The sequence below is a fragment of the Sphaeramia orbicularis genome, chromosome 24 (assembly GCF_902148855.1).
Source record: "Sphaeramia orbicularis chromosome 24, fSphaOr1.1, whole genome shotgun sequence".
NCBI classification, from domain to species: Eukaryota; Metazoa; Chordata; class Actinopteri; order Kurtiformes; family Apogonidae; genus Sphaeramia; species Sphaeramia orbicularis.
The window spans coordinates 34,367,183-34,387,852 of record NC_043979.1 but is presented as its reverse complement, the minus strand read 5'-3'; positions in this window follow the sequence as shown (position 1 = coordinate 34,387,852).

Genomic DNA, 20,670 nt, shown 5'->3' with positions numbered 1-20,670 from the left:
TTTCTTATGATAATATAGTACAGAGGTATAGTATCCATATCTATCTCAGAAGTATCTGTAAAATGTATTTACTTATTTAACTATTAATTCAACTTCTCATTAGATACTGCATATTTATAATAAAATACCTTGGATTTGAGTTTCTTTGTCTTTACATGTTCTGTCTCTGTGTGTTTTATCCTTGTGTCACTGTTGAATATGTCATTTTGTTCTTTGTACCAATAAATGCAGAACATAGTGACATTTAACTCTCCTGCACAGTTTTGTTTTCACTGTTAATACTTTGCTATAGTCAAGTGAATTTAGGCTAGAAAATGAATATGTGATCACTTTTAACACAGTAAATTTCTATGTGTTCTATGTTTATTACCCCGCTCCCCAAAGGGGAGGCAAGGGATATTGTTTTTGGTCCAGATTGTTTGTTTGTTTGTTAACACTCTAGAAGCAAAACTATTGGTTGAATTCATCCCAAATTTGGTTTATAAATTGCCAGTGACCCACAATAGTTGTGATTAGATTTTGGGGAAAGTAGGTCAAAGTTCAAATTTTTAATGAATTTTTAAAATCTTTGTTTTTTCCGATTTACTTATACTAGGTGAAATTAAAATGTTTGTAGCAGCAAAACTATTGGTTGAATTCATACCAAATTTGGTTTATAAATTGCCAGTGAACCAGAATAGATGTGATTATATTTTGGGAAAAGTAGGTCAAAGTTAAAATTTTTATGAATTTTTAAAATCTTTTTTTTCCCCATTTACTTATAATGGGCAAAATTTCAAATGTGTATAGCAGCAAAATGATAGGTTGAATTCATACCAAACTGGGTTTATACATTTCCAGTGACCCAGAATAGATGCCATTACATTTTGGAAAAAGCAGGACAAATTTAAATTTTTTATGAATTTTTTCAATCTTTTTTTTCCCCCATTTACTTACAATGGGCCAAGTTTCACATGTCTATAAAAACACCAATTTTGTTTCAACTTACTTCAAACTTTGCACATATATAGAAGCAGTTGATATGCTGACATCAGAACTCGCATAGACATGATGACATCAGCTGGATTGATGCCAAAATATGCTACAATACTCTCAAGGGGCGGGGTTTGTTGTGCCTGGAACTACTTCTAATCTTTTGGGGTTTTTTTAGTCTCACTGTGGACAATGTAAATTATCATTTTTTTCTGGTATGATTATACTTTGTATTACACTTGTGTGGATAGAATTTGTTCAGTCTCGTCAGTATAGTGAAGGAAAGTGAAGTGAAATGAAGTGAAGTGTTGTTCATCTGATTTAACCATAAATAAGTGGAGGTGTGTAAACAGGAGTATATTTTTTGTGCAGATATATGCAGGAATTTTCTGCAAGGACTGATTTCTTGCCTCTATTTTACATTTTAATTTGTCTCAGCGCAGTGGGATCTCCTATTAAATGTACCCAATACTTGAATTTATGGATAATGATGTGAATTTTCCTCTCAGTCAATAGTTATAGGACACTTTTATCATCTTTAGTGCCACATGTTATTTAGCAAGTCCAGTAATTTACAGCATTTTTAATTATTTTTTAATTTTCCTCCTGCTGGTACAAGGTAGCATTCATGCAGTAATCCATCAGTAGTTTAGGACACACCGTATCTTTGGTGCTGTTAATCACAGGCTCAGTAGCATTATATGAATTGGATTTACATTTCATTAATGTGTTGCAGAGAGAGCGGGCAGAGCTGGCTACGGACAAAGTGAAAGATGTTGAGCGCATGGCAGTGGCTTTTAGCCCAGATGATGGACTGTCGCTCTGCTGTTCGTGGACAGTAGCAGTGGATTTAATGGAGGCTGTAAACGAGGCCAGGAGGGCTCCGAGTCCTGCTAATGAATCAGTAGTAGATGGGCAGGACAGAAGAGTGAAAGACGAGAGAAGACAAAAAACACTGCATAACATTCTGACACAGATATATATGGATGTTGACGTCTGCTAATGGACGTATGATATGTGATATCAGTCTGATAACACAATAACGTCAATAAAACTGAAGGCATTGGTCCACTGAAAGGCTAAAAAGCATCATGTACGCAAAGTATAAACAACATAAGACATTTGTTTTACATCATTCTGACACCTTATTATCTCATCTGTAGTATAAGGTGATATATTGTGTGTAATATCAGATAGAGGTCAGGTGTCGGGTGGAGGAATTTATGTGTAAGAAGTAGAAGTAGTATTCAGATCCTTCTTTAATAAAAAAGTACAAAATAAAAGTAGAAATACAATGTAGGCAAACTTATAGAGACCTTAGTTCACAGGTGTCAAACATGTGGTCCAGGGGCCAAACCCGGCCCACTAAAGGGTCCAATCCGGCCCTTAGGATGAATTTGTGAAATGCAAAAATTACACTAAGATATTAACAATCCTTTTATTTCAGGTTCCACATTCAGACCAATTCAATCTCAAGTGGGCAGGACCAGTCAAATATTATCATAATAACATAGAAATAATGACAACTCCCAATTTTTCTCCTTGTAAATGTCAATATTTTCATGTATTTACACTAAAACAAAATATAATTTCACAAAAAATGTGAATAACCTGAACAAATATGAACATGAAACCTGAAAGAGAAGTAAGTACAATTTTAACAAGATTCTGCCTGTTATTAAATATTTTGTGTGTTTGTAGATCCACTGGGATCTGTACGTTATAATGTACATGTGTAAATGATAAACTGAGGCTTAATATTGGTATAATTACATTTATTTTTTCAGTTTGTTCATGCTATTCACATCTTTTGTTTGGAAAAGATAGTTTGCAGATGTAAACCTTTTCATAATGTTCATTTACTTTTTTCGCTCTAAAACAGAGAAAATTTTGGACTTGACATTATTTATATATTATTATGTTATTATTTTACTGGTTCGGCCCACTTCAGATCAAATTTAGCTGAATGCGGCCCCTTTCATGCATAGTGGACAGTTACAGCTACAGTGGAAAGCTGTTCAAGTCTTCTCTTTTATATTCATGGATTTTGTTGTTTTAGTTCCATATCAGCCAACACGGTGGACACTTATGCATCATCCCATACACTGTAATTCATACCAGTACTGTAAATTTGCTGTTCTAGATAAACCCGATCTGCAGTAATCTTTGATTGTTAAAAAAAAAACAATGCTAATTGTTATTAAATTGTAATTAACAGTTTTGTTTTTTGTTTTGTTTTTTTTAACAAAAAGTTTTTTGTTTTTTTTTTGCATATTATCTCCATGCAGGTATTGTTGAAATATGAGAAAACATCAAATTAGCAGCATCAAAAATGTTTTTTAACTCATAGTTTTCACACAGTATATCAGTAGATACCTGTTTCTTTGCTTCTAAATTTAAATGCATGATTTTGTAACTCCATGTAAAATCAGTTCGTAAAAAAAAAAAAAAAAAAAAAAGTTGAGTGGACAGTTTTGCAACTTCATGAAAAATAGTTTCATAAGAATTTTTTTTATTATTATTATTATTTTTTTTTATGTATTTTTTAAAATATATTTTTATTTTATTTATTTATTTTTATTTATTTTTCAGAAGAAAATTTTCAATCACATTGTTTTTTTCATGCCTAAAGAGGAATAAAAACAGAAAAAAAATCTTGATTAAGGTTCTCATAATTCATGCATGAAAGGGTTAAGGAAAGACGGAAAGCATGGGGGTTCTTAGTCACAGCTATCAGCCCAAATGCAAACACACACACACAAAAAAAAAAAAAAAAAAAACACAAATGTGCGAGATCTGTCTTATTTAAATTCACTGCAGCACCGAAAAGTAGATCCTAATGATGTTCAAGAATCACCCAACATGTTACGCACCATACAGATAGATTCATCATTTTTTAAATTTATTTATTTATTTATTTCGCCTAACACATTCCCATCTAAAACCTATGCATCCTTAACATCCACCGGGGCTGAGTTAATGATTCTACATGTGATGCACGTGCTATGTGATTGTGTCCACTCAGCCTTTCACTGCATCAATAAATGCCTGTAATTAAAAATCAATGGGACTCCACTGCATAATTGAACCACGATTGTGTTTTAGGCCAGTTAGCTTTATGCAAAATGGTTTAATCTATCTCTAATTGACTCTTTGATTGATTAAGATCTCTATTTTATATTTACCGTTGCTTTCCGGTGAAGAGTTTTTGATCGTAATTAGATGGATGAATATTAAAATTCCTTTAATGTAGATAATACGTGGACCACATTTTTGGAATAATCTACGACCTGAACTTTAATCAACATCTTCTTTATCATTATTTAAAAAACATCTGAAAAGGATTCGAATTTATGAAAAACTGTAAGGCTGTATATCATTTCATTTGTATTTCTATTGTTTTTACTTTAGATTATGATTTCAGTTATATTGCATTTTTAATTTTTTTTTTTTTTTTCCCCCTGGGCATTGTTTTTTTCCAGGGAGGTATTTATATAAGCCTTTTTTGGTTTCTATCCTCACCTGCACAATGGTGTTACTTGCATGAAAATTGTTTTTGAATTTTTTCTCTTGCTGTCTATGATGTGTAAATAGATAAATAAAACTAATAAAATAATAATGTAGACCCAGTGCTTTAACCAAAAAAGACCCAGTGCTACTTTTGTGATAGTCCCCAAATGATTTTTTCCTCTATATTTAACCTTTCTGAAGTGATTTATCACCATTAATTGTAATATTATCTTCTGTGTTTTGCTTTTTTTGTGTGAAAAACTGGTATTTTCCTCTATTTAATTCACTGATCATGTAGATGTTCATAAAAGCTCAGATTAAAAATAAGGGTTATTAAATCAAAAACAGAGAAAACTGAAGGAAAAGTTACTTTTAGAGCAAAATCTATCACTATTCGTTTTTCCATTGACCCTCAAATTGCGCAAATATAACTTGCGCATAAAAATTTACCAAATGGAAAAACGACAATTTTGCCAAAAGTCTCAAGTTCAATTCGAAGTTTTGCAGTGGTTTGTCGGGCAAATATATCACACAAAACTGCAATGGAAAGACCTTTCTTCGCAACTAGAGTCAGGTGAATTAAAAAAACGGATGATGACATACGTTACAACAAGCGAAGAAGAAAAAGAAACATGTCGCGGTATGTGTGGACACACCAGGAAACCCAATCATTTTTTAATTTAGTACGAGATAGAGGGGTAATATATAATAATAATGAATATATCTGTAAATCAACACCATATTTACGTTTGTCGACATGTTTATGGAATGACTTCTCGTGTCATCTCGTGATAATGAATAAACAAATCATCGCATTTGTGATTTAATGGAAAAACTGACATTACGCACTTGTGTTTTTTCGACATTTAGTAAATATCGGTAAAGTTTTGCGCAGATGTCCAATGGAAAAGTGACTACTAACTGAATATAAATCAAGTGTCTCCATCCACTGTTATTGATCCAACTCCATGGATTTTACTGGTGAATCAGTGTTGTAGAAGATGACTGTGTTTCCATGGTAACCACGGAGCCTCTGAACGTCCAAATGGGTCATATGTGATGACCATGAATAGATGACAAACTGTATTTTACACCAATTATTTACATGTATTGATAGGATTAGTGGATCAACAGGTATTAAATAGTTTATATCAGTAGATGGTTTGTGGCTGTTTGGGTCTCTAATAGTTAAAAATGGAAGAAGTTGAAGTGTGCAGGTTCAAGTTGTCATTTAACCCATATGTTCTTTACCTTCCCAGCAGTACAAAACTTTTGGACTGGCTATTTTAAGACACTGTCTTCTATAATGGGCGTGCGTTTAGAATTCTGCCCTTTGATTCCACCTTTGGTTCCACACAATAGTGATGGGACTTTTGGCTCTTTGAAGGGAGCCGTTCAATCAGGAGCCGTTCACTGAAAAGAGCCGTTCAAAAGACTGGCTCTTTTATGTTTTTTGCATTCTTTTGAAACACCAATGTTTTAATGCTTAATAGGCTACATGTGATGATTGACATTCCATTTTAAAGGTCTTTAATTGGCGCGGCAGTAAATATTATCTTACCGTAAAAAAGAATAGTTAGTTCAAATGTGTGGGTAAATACATGACATGAGAGGTGACATTAGGCAAATACTAGAATTGGACACAAAACATCAAGGTACATTATGTGGACTAGTCTGTAGCCTAAAAATTAAGAAGAAAATAAAACATTTTCTTATGAAATAACTTTTTTTTTTTTTGGCTCATTACTCACAGGTGGTCACTCACTCACTCTCAAACTTTTTTATACTCACCTCACACTTCAAACTGTTGTTTTTTTGCTAACTTCTTACCATGAGACATGCACAGTGCACTCTTTTTTTTTCTGCTCGAACATCATCCTCCTGCCCAGTGCCTCCCTAGTGACACTAAATTGACAGGCAATCAAACACTCCCTCCTTAAAAAAAAAAAAAATGAACGGCTCTTTACAAAGACTCGGTTCCCATCATTCATTTCAAAGAGCCGTTCAAAAGATTCGAGTCGTTTGTGAACGTCACATCACTACCACACTAAGACAGATCATCGCCTTCACATCATTACTGGCCAGACGCTGTCTTCTTTTACAATGGAAAACTTCTAAACCTCCTTCATTATCTCAGTGGATTAAGGATACAGTATCTTTTATTAAACAAAAAGGTTTTTTTGTTGTTTTTTTTTGCATATTAGCTCCATGCAGTTATGCTAAAATGTGAGAAAACATCAGAATAGCAGCATTTTAATTTCATAGTTTTCACACAGTATATCAGTAAATACATGTCTCTTTGCTTCTAAAATTAAACACGTGGTGTCCAGCTGAGTGGACATTTTTGTAACTCCATGAAAAATATGTTCATAAAAAAATCAAATTGTTTATTTTTATGCCTGAAGAGGAATTTAAAAAAATCTTGATTAAGGTTCTCATAATTCATGCATGAAAGGGTTAATAAAGATATCTGGAAAAATAAATAAATAAATGGAAGAAGAGACGATCAACAGTGAAAAATTGACTTTATTTCTTTCTTTCTGTATGAGTTCTGTGAGAAAAGCCGTCATTCCTTTCATTGAGCGATAAATGTAGCGCAATGAAGACAATCTACAAATCACACATAAAAGTGTGAAAGTGACTGAACCTGACAACTTTAACGGAGACAAACTGTCAGGTACAACAGATGCAGCTCTCCAATATCCACAGTAATGATGCCGAATAAAGAAATTTAATCTCCATTAGCTCCAGAGAAAGTTTTTTTCTTTACATAGTTTTAAACAGGTTGACCTCCCAGTCATGCTGCATTCAGGAACGTCTCTCTCCGTCGGACTAATCTGCTGTTGTCTTTTTACCCCTACTATTGAAGCTCAGAAGGTCGCTCTGTCCTATCAGGTTTCAGGGTGTCAGTATCAGCTAACAAGGGGTGTTGCATCGAGTTGTCGATTTAACATTAAAATGGAAATTGACTTTGGTGTGTAGTGAGACCAGAAGCACTTAACACAGCTCTGAAGACATTATTCAGTGAGTTATTGGCTACCGCATGCTGAGGCGTTCATGTGCCCCCCATGATTGCTTTGATTAGTAAAAGATGACCTTGTGGATAATTGATTTGCGGGTTTTATTTCTTTACGGATGGTTAATTTTGCAAAATAGACGTCAGCTGTATGTAATTTTAATGCTTTTTCCTTTAACACAGGGTTTCAACTCATGATCATTTTCACTGTTGATTATTTTATCAGTTTTTGGGCTATAAAATATCAGAAAATGGTAAAAATAAAATAAAATAAAATAAATAAAAAATTGAAATGTTAGTCAGTGTTTCCCAAAGCCCAACATGTGTCTGGTTTGGTCCACATCCAAATTATATTCTGTTTAACCCATAAAGACTCAGTGCTACTTTTGTGGCAGTTCCTTAATGATTTTTTCTTTATTTTTAACCTTTCTTAAGTGATGTATCAACATTTATTCTTATATTCTCTGCTCTCTATTTTGCATTCTTAAGTGAAAATCAAGTATTTTCCAATATTTAATTAACTGATCATATAGATGTTCATAAAGCTCAAATTAAAGTTGAGGGGTTTTATATCAAAAATAGATTTCCAGTGACCCAAAATAGATCTGATTACATTTTGGGAACAGTGGGTCAAAATGCACACATATGGAAAAATGAAAATCGTCTCTGTTTCTCTGACTTAACGAGATAACTATCAAATAATTACAAGAAATTGTTTTATGAAGAAAAAAAAAACAGCTCTGTTTTTACAAGATAATTATGTTGTTAATTCAGAAAAACAGAGCCAATTTGTATTTTTCCATGTGAATGCAATATCCTTGCATGTTTTTCCCCCCATTTACTTATAATGGGCAAAATTTCATGTCTGTAGCAACACAACTATTGGTTGAATTCACACCAGACTGGGTCTATAGATTGACAGTGACACATAATAGATGTGGTTACAATGTAGGGAAAAGTAGGTCAAAGTCAACCTTTTTTATGAATTTTTAAAATCTTTTTTTTCTTCCCACTTATTTGTAATGGCTGAAATGTGTCCATGCTGTTGATGTCTATGCTGACATCAGCACATACATAGACATGATGACATCAGCTGGATCTATACCAAAATAAGGTACAATACGTGCGAGGGGCAGGGTTTGTTGTGCCTGGCATCACTTGTTTTATATTGTTTACTTTTGCACTATCCTGATGCATGTACACTTTTTTTCTTGCACGTCATGTTATTGCTGCTTTGACTGTTGAATTTCCCCGTTTTGGGATCAATAAAGTCTAGTCTAATCTGTTTTAATCTAATCTAATCTAATCTAATCTAATATAATATAATATAATATGATGTAATTTAATCGAATTGAATCAAATCTAATCTAATTTTATCTATTCTGATCTAATCTAATCTAATCTGATGTAATTTAATCAAATCGAATCAAATCTAATCTAATTTAATTTAATCTATTCTTGTCTAATCTGATTTGATCTAATCTAATCTGATGTAATTTAATCGAATCAAATCTAATCTAATCAAATTTAATTTTTTCTATTCTGATCTAGTCTAATCTAATCTGATGTAATTTAATCGAATCAAATCTAATCTAATCTAATTTAATTTTATCTATTCTGATCTAATCTGATCTAATCTAATCTGATGTAATTTAATCTAATCTAATTTAATTTTATCTATTCTGATCTAATCTGATGTAATTTAATCAAATCGAATAAAATCTAATCTAATCTGATGTAATTTAATCGAATCGAATTTAATTTTATCTATTCTGATCTAATCTAATCTGATGTAATTTAGTCAAACTGAATCTAATCTAATCTAATATCATCTAATTTAATTTTATCTATTCTGATTTAATCTAATCTGATGTAATTTAATCAAATCTAATGTAATCTAATCTGATGTAATTTAATCAAATCTAATGTAATCTAATCTAATTTAATTTTATCTATTCTGATCTAATATGATCTAATGTAATCTAATCTGATGTAATTTAATCAAATCGAATTTAATTTAATCTATTCTGACCTAATCTGATCTAATGTAATCTAATCTAATATGATGTAATTTAATTGAATCGAATCTAATTTAATTTTATCTATTCTGATCTAATCTAATTTGATCTAATCTGATGTAATTTAATCGAATCAAATCTCATCTCATCTAAACTAATTTAAATTCACCATTTTCAGGTTGTAGCTACAACTTGAAGGAGAAAGACACAGTGCACTAGAAAAATTCATCCCTCTTCTGTCTTGAGCTACAGTATATTAACCATTCTTTTCTTTTTATTAAACATTTTGGTATCTTTACAACTCTTTCATACATATATAAACACTTCAAATATTTGCACCTACCTTTATTCCAGTAAAGTTTTTTAACACATGTACGGTAGGTAAAATACAGCAGGAAATGTCATGTAAAACAATGCACAACCATGGAAGTCTGTTCTGTTCTGGTCTGGCGAGCCGTAAAATTATTTTCCCAGATCTTGCTCATGATTAATCGCTTAATCTAGGGAGTCTTGGCCTTTTTTTTTTTTTTTTTTTTAAACACAAAACCTGAACATTAAAGAAACTTCTTTTCTTCTTCTGCTTTCCTGCTGTCAGTTATATTTCCTTGATTAATTTCCTCAATTTGTCTTTTAATTTCCTACCCTGACTTCAAGCTTAAATGCATGACCCTGTTTCTTTGTTCTTATACCTTTATTGGGTCAAAAAAAGTAAATGAAAAAGTAGATTTCTTTGCCAGTGCAGCGTGTACCACATGGATCCTTCTGCACTTTAATGTTATGAGATGTGCAATGGAAACGGGCTCATTGATCCACTGATATTGTTAAAATGTTCATCTTTGTTACCAAAATTTGTTCGTTCAGTGCCAAAATCTAAATCTTACCAAGTGTACGGTATTTTTCTCATTTCTAGTCAAAATATCTCATCACACTTAAAATAAGACATAATCACCTAAAGGGTAACTTTTCAGTTAGATATAAGAACTTATTTTTAGACAATAGATCTTGAAAATCTTATTTCAAGAAATTTTCCCAAGATAATTTTCACTGGTTCCATTTACAGATTTTTTTATTTATTTATTTTTTGCATGAATTAAGCAAATAAATAAATAAAAAAAATCTTAAAACAAGCAAAAAAAATTTGCCAATGGAACAAGTGAAAATTATCTTGGGAAGATTTCTTGCAATAAAATTTTCAAGATCTATTGTCTAAAAATAAGTTCTTATATCTCACTGAAAAGTTACTCTTATGTCTTATTTTAAGTGTGATGAGATATTTATTTTTATTTATTTATTTATTTATTTATTTGCACATAATAAAAACAGCAATGGAAAAAAGCAACATTCAAACAAGTAACAAAAATTGTGCAGGAGAGGTTAGAAGCCAAAAAAAAAAAAAAAAAAAGGCTTATACCTCCCTCGAAATGAACAACACACAAAAAAAAGAATTAAAAACTACAGTATAACGGAAATAATAAACTAAAATAAAAACAATAAAAATGTAATCCACATTACAAATCATCAAATACAAATCAAGTGATATACAGCCTTACATTTTTTCATGAATTAAAGTCCTTTTCAGATGCTTTTTAAACAATGATAAAGTAGATGTTGATTGAAGTTCAAGTCATAGATTATTCCACAGATTTGGTCCACAATATTTCAGAGAATACTGACAGACTGAAGCTCGGCAGTAGGGAAGAGAAAATTTGCTTGAATATCGTGTTGAAAAGTTGTGAATAACAGAAGATAATATAAAGAAATCCTGAAAAACTTTAGGAAGAATATGAGTTAAGTGACCATATTTGTACATGAAGACACAGGTCTGGTAAACATTCACATCAAAAACTGAGAGAAGATTGAATTTTTTGAAAAGAGGAGCAGATGAGTTGAGTCTGTTAGAAAAGCTGATCATTCTTAAAAATTTCTCTTGAATTAGGAGAATCTTATTGAGATAAGTGGGACAGGTTGCCGCCCAAACAGCATTGTGATAAATAATGTAAGGATAAATTAAGCAATAATAAAAAGTTGAGAAACAGGAATGATTTATCAATGAACGAACTCTGTTCAAAATGCCAATTGACTTCATGATTTTTTTACAGACAAGATCAATATGAGATTTCCGATTCAATTTTTCATCTACAATAACACCCAAAAATTTAATGTAAGAAACCTGGGTTATTTCAAAGTTATCTATGAATATTTTGTTGTTTTCCTTGTTGTACTTCTTATTTTTGTTACAAAATATGATAAAATTAGATTTTTCGGTATTGAGAGACGGTTTATTCATCTGAAACCATCTAGAAACAGACGATAGTTCTTCATTTGCTTCTCTAATCAGTGTATTGAAATTTTTATGTGATATAACCAAACATGTGTCATAAGCAAACAAAAGAGGCAAGGCATTTTTACATACCATAGGGAGATCATTGATGTAAATCAAAAAAATTAAAATAAATAAATAAATAAATAAAATATTTTGACTAGAAATCAGAAAAATACACTTGAAAAGATTTTGATTTTTGCAATGTTGTTCTAAAAGAAAAGTAACTTTATTGTCATAGTTGTAAGATAATTGCACATTTCTAATTTTTATTTAGAAAAATATTGTCTCAGGGACAGTCTGGTTGAGTTTATTTATATTATTCAAGCAAAAATCTAAGTTATTTTTAATTTGAACAAAAAATTTTTCAAGGAACAGCAAAAAATATTGTTACAGTATTCATGTTTCTTTCAATAAAACTTATAATCGCACCACTGTTTATGTATTTAATCGGTATAACACTACAGAACTGAGCAGACCGGTTCATCCTCGTAACATTAATGCCGTATTACGTAACATCTTTCCAAAATCCATACACTGTAACAAACACAGGGTCTGCAAAGAAGCGGAGAATGAGCTGGATTGTTTATGTTGGAGTCCATATATAGACGTTATTGAAGCTGTCATTTCAACTTAAGTAAGAGCCCACAGAGTTGAACAAGCGTCTCTTTGTGGCAGTGTGTTTACCTGAATGGGTAAACAGAGACAGCGCTCTTGGACGGTGCGATTGTCTTTTCTAATAAACACACAGGCTGCAAATGTAGCCACGAAGCAGAGACTGGAATAACAGCCTTCTGTGCAGACATTAAGAGACAATAAGTGAGATTTAGATCATTCCCAGGCACCGGAGAAAATGTTCCTATATTGATCCACAGCGCAATAAAACGTAACTAAGGGAGAATTTATACAGTGTCATCTTCATTTCTGCATACACCAGTGTGAATTAATCCTGGTTATAAGAGGAATGTTAGTGTGAGTATATCAGTGTAATTACGATGATAATGCTGGGCTGTCAGGGCAGATTTTTCTCGCGTCGCTGCAGCTCTATTTGCGATGTAATTGAAAAGAGAAAAAAAATGTAGCGATTTAAAGATTTAAGATAACATTATATTCATAGAAGACAGTATTAAAAGCCCTATGTTTGGATTAAACCAGTGATATTTTGGTTTTTTAAATAGAATTATGCGCTTTAAAACATTTCCCTGTGGTCTACATAAACTGTAAATGTTCTAATTAATTCAACTCCACAGGTCCATCTTCAACCCTATTTCTGAGTAATGACACCAGAAAGGTCGTTTTGAATGCTGGCCCTTTAAATGCAAATGAGCCACTTCAGGCCCCGCCCCTTCCAGGTCATTGGCTGTGCTGCTCTGTCCTGTTCAACCACTTGTGTTTATTAATTCAACCAACAACTGAACATTTTAGGTAATCGGCTCAAAGTTTGGACATATTTTCAGTTTTTACTCCAACCGCTGCTGCTGATAAACAATTATGTTGTACTCCCGAGAAATATTTGTCAAAAGTCTTGACCTTATATGTGCAAATGTCATGATGTAACTAGTTATAAAACGTAACTAATTAAGCAGGAATTAAAACAGGTTGTAGAAATCCACTTGATTTTTGCCAGAATGAATATAAAGGTAGTCTTGCAGCACCTGGAGGGTTCAAATTCAAACTTTATGAACTGTTAGGGTCCAAATACACAAATAAATGAACCAAAGACTAATAAAAGTGGGTTTAGCAAAATATGACCCCTTTAAACTGTTGAGATTCCAAAGAAGTCTGAACGTATAAAACTATAAATTCTAGCTATTTGTGTTCACTTGTTAAAATATGGCTGGTTCAGCAAAAATGCTATATGTTCTTATGTTAGAGTGATTCATAGTTTCTTTGAGCCGATTTTTAGCTTACCGGCTGACAGACTGTAAGCTATTGTCGTCATGCGGCGTCCGTCGTCGTCGTCTGTCATTGTGCTGTCTCTAAGTTAAATTCATAATGTAACTGAGTTAAAAGTTAAAAAAGGGTTAAAAATGAATGTTTTAAAAATGTAAAGTACAGTCTACTCTCGTTATACCGCCAACTTCCATTCATGGCCAAATTGGCGGTATAGCGAAAATGGCGTTACAACGGGTTGCGTCCATAATGTGCATGTCTTTACTATATGATGTCTATGCTGCCCCCGTTAACCCATTCTAATTGCGTTTCTAAATAAATCTTGATTCTGTTATGTTGTAAGGGATCATTTAAAGTGGGGAAACATTTTAAGCATTATTATACCGTGTCGGGAAATGACACCCCATCATCTTGAGGCTTTGGCTTAATCCCACGTCCTCTTCCCGACGTCCTGACCTACTGAGTGTTCTGCGATAAATGAAGGGTGGCTGTTCCATAGACCTACTCGTAGCTTGTCGCGATCAGCATCTGACGCATTTGTTTCAGTGCATTGTTAAAATTTATGTGTACTCGATGGCAATCACGCTGGCGGTATAACGGTCGGGAAATCAATGGTATAAGTGTTGTTTGTGCATGGAACTGGGCTGGCGGATGGCGATAGGCGGAAATGGCGGTAGCTAATGGAATAATGCATTGGGGATTTTTGTGCAATGGTTTTGGTCGGCGTTGAGCGAAAATGGCGGTATAACGGCGGGTGGTTTAACGAGAGTAGACTGTAGTAGTTGCTTTGAGATAATTGATGTTCTGCTGCCACCTACTGGCCACAGTAATTATCCACGTAATTCCACAGTTTAGTCAAGCGCAGATGCACAGTATGAGACAGAGACTTCCTGATAGCGGTTGTTGCTGAATGCCATCTGATAGGCTTTGGCTTTGGAGAATATGTGTCTGTGAGTAATATGCAACGATAATCATTAAGGGTTCATACTTTATGTTTAGAGAAATGTCATGTTGTAGACCGCGGTGTGGTTTATCGATATGTGTTTCTGTTTAATGTTTCTGCTAGCTAACAATCGCTAACCGTTTTAGCTTGTAGCCGTTTTGAATAAGCTAGCACATGTGGCGTACAGTGTTACTCATGACCGCCAATTTTTGTGTTTGACAATTTCTACATCTGTACACTGATGTATGTTTGTATTTTTGTGTTACAGTTTTACAGTTAAGTGAAGTGAAGTGAAATGAAATGAAAAGCGAAATGAAACGAAATGGAGTGTAATGCAACACAAGAACCTTCAGTAAAAGACAAGAAAAGACAAGCCTTGTGTGCTTATTGGAGGACTTTTAACTGTTAACTAGCTGTCGAGCTTTGCACAAGTGAACGCATTGCAGGGGCAGCATAATCGTCGTCTGTTGTCGTCTGTCGTCGTCTGTTACAAAAATTTCAATCGCCTTCTTTTTTCGAAACTACAATTCCGATTGACTTCAAACTTGGTTTACAGCTTCTTTATGATGATGTCAACAAAAGTTAAGGAAATTATTTGGATCCGGATCTGATTCTGGATTTGGTGCCACTTTGAAAACTTTCCGCATTATAAGAGATAGGAAGTGGATCGATGCAATAACTCAGTAAATATAAATGATATCCAGTGTAAATTTCTACAGTCCAGCCCTGATGGGGAGATGACCAAAACATAATGTCATATGCTGATCAGGATCTTCTTCTGGATCCAGGAACTTACGGAAAATTTAACATGGGCTCTTATGGGGAAAAAATTTCAATCGTCTTCTTCTCCGAAACTCCAGTTCTGATTGACTTCAAACTTGGTATACAGCTTCTGTATGATGATGTCAACAAACGATAGTGAAATTATTTTGATCTGGATCTGATTCTGGATTTGGTGTGACTTTGAAAAGTTTTCCCATTATAACAGATAGGAAGTGGATTGATCCAATAAATCAGTATCAAGTTGGAATTTTAATTTTTTACAGATCTGATTGGAATATGACCAAAACATGGGCTATTTCCGTAATATAATAAATACACAGAACTGGGTGATAATAAATGGCATCTGGATACATTTCCCTAAGCTTTTAATTTGGCCGGTAAGCTACAGGGCCATTGGTCCTATTTTTAGTTTTTCTATTAAAATACTGGACAAACACTTTACTTGTGTAATATATATAATAGCATTGAACATAACCCTTAAAGTCATCTACGGATCTAAAATGTTTAAAGGTGGGGTATGAGATCTTAGAAAAATGGTTCGAGCACGCTACATTTTGAAAATACTCAATTCCAAAGTCCAAACCCCTTTCTTCAGACACCCCCCTGAAGCCATGACTCTAGAGTACTGACACGTGCAATGCTTGTTTCAGAGGGTTCATGAGCGCTGCACAGCAAGAATTCGCCCTGCTCTGGCGACTCTGGTGGCTGCAGCTCAGGCGCTGCAGTTTCAATCCATGCATACCTCATTCAGTCTCTCCCAACACGCCCACTCTTACAGAACAGCCCCAGTTCAGATCTATCTGGCTAATGTTACATTTCCTACTGATTTATGTTAGTGACAAAACAGTTTGCTGGTGAACTTTCCATCCTAATATAACTAATGTAACCAAGCTCTGGCTCTGGCTTCACTTCCTGTACAAGTGCTCCAAGCTTATGAGAATGCACGATTCATGCACAAAGAGGGGGGAGGGACAAATGGCAGTTGAGTTTGATAGAAATATCACCGTTCAATCATTTCGATCGGGTGCTCAAAATGATTGGATGGTGTTTTTTCAGTCTTGTCCGTTCCACAGGTGACAAAATTTTTATTTGTTGTGTTAGAGGATTTAATTACTTGGTTGTAATTGGGATGTGAAGGGGATTTTAAGCAATATAGTAAAAGATGCTCCAGAAAAACATCTCGCACCCCACCTTTAATGCCTGTTGATCCACTAATCCACAGGTATCAAACATGTGGCCCGGGGGCCAAATCCGGCCCGCCAAAGGGTCCAATCCAGTCCGTAGGATGAATTTGTGACATGCACAAAATGCACTGAAGATATTAACAATCAAGGATGTCAACATGATTTTAATTCAGATTCCAACCAGTAAAATATTATCATATTAAACCTATAAATAATGAAAACAGCAAATTTTCTCTTTGTTTTAGCATAAAAAAGTAAAATTACATGAAAATGTCTATATTAACAAACTGTTCCTTTACAAAAAATGTGAATAACCCGAAATGTCTTAAGACACGTAATTGCAATTTTACCAATACTCTGTCTGTTATTAAATGTTTTGTACATTTGTAATTGTAATGTAAGTTGTAAAGCACATGTGTAAAGGATAAGCTAATAATTACCTCCGCCAAGGAGGTTATGTTTTTGCCAGGGTTTGTTTGTTTGTCTGTTTGTTTGTTTGTTTGTTTGTTACCTCCGCCAAGGAGGTTATGTTTTTGCCAGGGTTTGTTTGTTTGTTTGTTTGTTTGTCTGTCCGTTAGTGTGCAACATAACTCAAAAAGTTATGGACAGATTTGGATGAAATTTTCTGGGTTTGTTGGAAATGGGATAAGGAAGAAATTATTAAATTTTGGTGGTGATCGGGGGTGGGGGGGCCCACGGGGGGGGGCACTGATCAGCCTTGGCGGAGGTCTGCGCTCTCCGAGTGCTTCTAGTTTGAGGTATAATATTGTTAAAATTGCACTTGTTTTTCTTAAGATGTTTCCAGTTGTTCATGTTATTTGGGTTTTTGTAGATGTAAACATTATCATCATTTATTTTATTTTTTTAACTGTTACTATTTTACTGGTCCGGCCCACCTCAGACCATACTGAGCTGAATGTGGCCCCTGAACTAAAATGACTTTGACAGCCCTGCACTAATTCTGTCAATCCATGTAAATAATTGGTGTAAAATGCAGTTTGTCATCTTTTCATGGTGATCAGATATGACCCATTTGGATGTTCAGAGGCTCTGTAGTTACCATGGAAACGCCATCATCTTCTACAACATTGATTCACCAGCAAAACCCATGGAGTTGGATCAGTGACAGTGGATGGATACTCTTGTTTTTATGTTCAGTTAATGATATATTTGCTGAAAACATCACTTTTTCTTTAGTTTTCTCTGTTTCCGATATAATAACCCTCAACTTTAATCTGAGCTTTTATCTACATCTATATGATCAGTGAATTGAATACAGGAAAATTCATGTTTCATGCCGAAAAAACACAAAAAAAGCAAAACAATATTACAATCAATAACTTAAGAAAGGTTAAATACAGAGAAAAATTCCTTTGGGAACTGCCACTAAAGTTTTTCTGGGTCTTTATGGGTTAATTTGACCATTAGTATAGTACTGTATGTAACTACATAAACATGCTTCAGAGGCATCTGTGCTTCTCCCCAACAAGGCTCTGTCTTTGTTAAGATTCTGCAGCATAAGCAGCTTAGGAGACCACATTGCTGAAATTTTAATTTATCCACCAGTAATATGATTAAAGATGGATGTGTGGATCTTAGCATCAAACAAGAGAAAATTGGGGTCCAGCTTTTTAAATATGTGGCAGTGGAGGTGAAATTAGAAAACATTTTCAGAAGAAATTAGATGCAGAAAGTGTTTTATGAAGATACTTCTCCTATATAAATGTTAATATTGATACTTGAGTAGAAAGAAAATGCACAATCCATCAAAAAATCCAGTGTAGAATTGATAGAAATGCATATTTAACTAATGTAATAGTGCAGGAGGATCCGGGCAGGGGAGGTTAATCCAGCTTGGATTCTGAGACACGATTTAGGAGAAAGGTTTAAAACTATGAGCGTCTGTTCTCGTCCCTCTATAAAATCAATTTATTTTTATTATAAGAGACTCTGCCTTTGTTGTGACTCTGCAAAATAAGTAGCTTAGGAGGCCACCTTGCTAAAATTTGAAATTATCTGCCGGTAAAATGATTAAAGAGAGGTGATGTGTGCAGGCCTGCCAAATGCACTCACTCACTGTAAGTGCTCTCGATTCAGTCCTCATTTCCTGACTGCTGCCAATCATCCCAGGAGAGAACAAGAGCTTTTGGCCCATCTTCACAGAGTCACCGCTTTGACAAAGACGGTCCGCGTGCAAGGACATTATTTATGGCGTACGCTGTAGTAATAACAGGCCTGCTTCGCTGGAAATGGGAAACAGAACACTTCAAAAGCACATTTGCATTCAGCAGTAATGTTATAAAACAGGAAATGCAGCTTTTTTCTGCACCAGAGGGAGTCAGATAATGACAGAAATGAGCAGAACTGTTGACTAAAATCAAAAAAAGTTTGTCAATCACTGTGCAAACTGTAGTTGTGGGAAGCATTTTCAGTTTGTTCATGGCACTTTTTATGCATTATTGTTATGGAACAGATAGTTACTTAACTCTAACCTAATGTGATCACTTTGCTTTGTGTGTTTGCCTGTTTGTTTGTTTTTGTTTGTTTGTTTGTTAGCCAGATAACTCAAAAAGTTATGGACAGATTTTCATGAAATTTTCAGGAAATGTTGATACTGACACAAGGAAGAAATGATTAAATGTTGGTGGTGATGGGGGGGGCAGAGGTCTGCGCTCTCCAAGTGCTTTTCTTGTTTACTTTTGTTTTTGATACGTGTATTATTGTTATGAAATGGACAGAGTTTATTTTTGTTTTTGATATGTGCACTATTACTACTACGAAAAGGACAGGTTTACTTTAATGTTTATAAATTAAACTTTGTCCCGCTCCTTTTTGAATGTTGGACTTTCTTTTTTATAATCCTTTTGTTGTTTGGTTTTAATGCTAATTCGAAATAAACAAACAAACAAACACCGGCTGACTGTAATAATCCCTTGTAAGTGAAAATGTGGAAAATTCACCTCAATATTCCACTGTTTTTGTAAAATCAGGTGCCAGGCACAACAAACCCCACCCCTCACACGAATCGCAGCTTATTTTGGTATGGATTCAGCTGATGTCATCATGTCGATGCGTGTACTGATGTCAGCATATCAGATGCCTCTATATATGTGCCAAGTTTGAAGGAAATTGAAACAAAATTGATGTTTTTATAGACATTTGAAATTTCACCCATTATAAGTAAATGGGAGAAGAAAAAAGATTTTAAAAATTCATAAAATCTTTGAACTTTGACCTACTTTTCCCAAAATGCAATTAGATTTATTCTGGGTCACTGGCAATCTATAAACCCAATTTGGTATGAATTCAACCAATAATTTTGCCGCTAGAGTGATAACAAACAAACAAACAAACAAACTGAACCAAATACAATACCCCTCACCTCCACTTCAGGGGGCGGGGCAATAAAGTGCTGCTCAACACTATTCACAAATGTATATAATACATGGTTACCCATGATCACTGATGCTCATGGATTAATTTCAACAACCTGTTTCGACCTTTGTTTTTTTTTTTTTTGATTTTTCACTGGAGCAACTGATTAATAGTAGCATCAATAAAACTAGAAAACCACTCGGAGAGTGCAGTCCTCCGCCAAAGCAGATCAGTCAACCCCCCACCCTCCCCACCCCACCCCAACACCATCAAAATGTAATCATTTGTTCCTTGTGCCAGTATCAACATTTCCTGAAAATTTCATCCAAATCCGTCCATAACTTTTTGAGTTATCTTGCTAAAAGACAAACAGACAAACCCCAATGAAAACATAACCTCCGCCGTTACACTTGGTGGAGGTAATAATCTACATATCTAAGGTTGGAAAATTTGTTATATTGCTATTATGACAATTATGCCTAATGTCACTAATTTGCATCATAACTATAGTGTATGCTAAAGTCAAATTAACAATTTCCACTTCGTGTTGCATCTGCTGGACAGCATTTTAAAAATAAATAAATAAATAAATAAATAAATATATATGAAACTAAATCAGAACAGAACTTTTTTTCTTTATATATAATTGTACATAA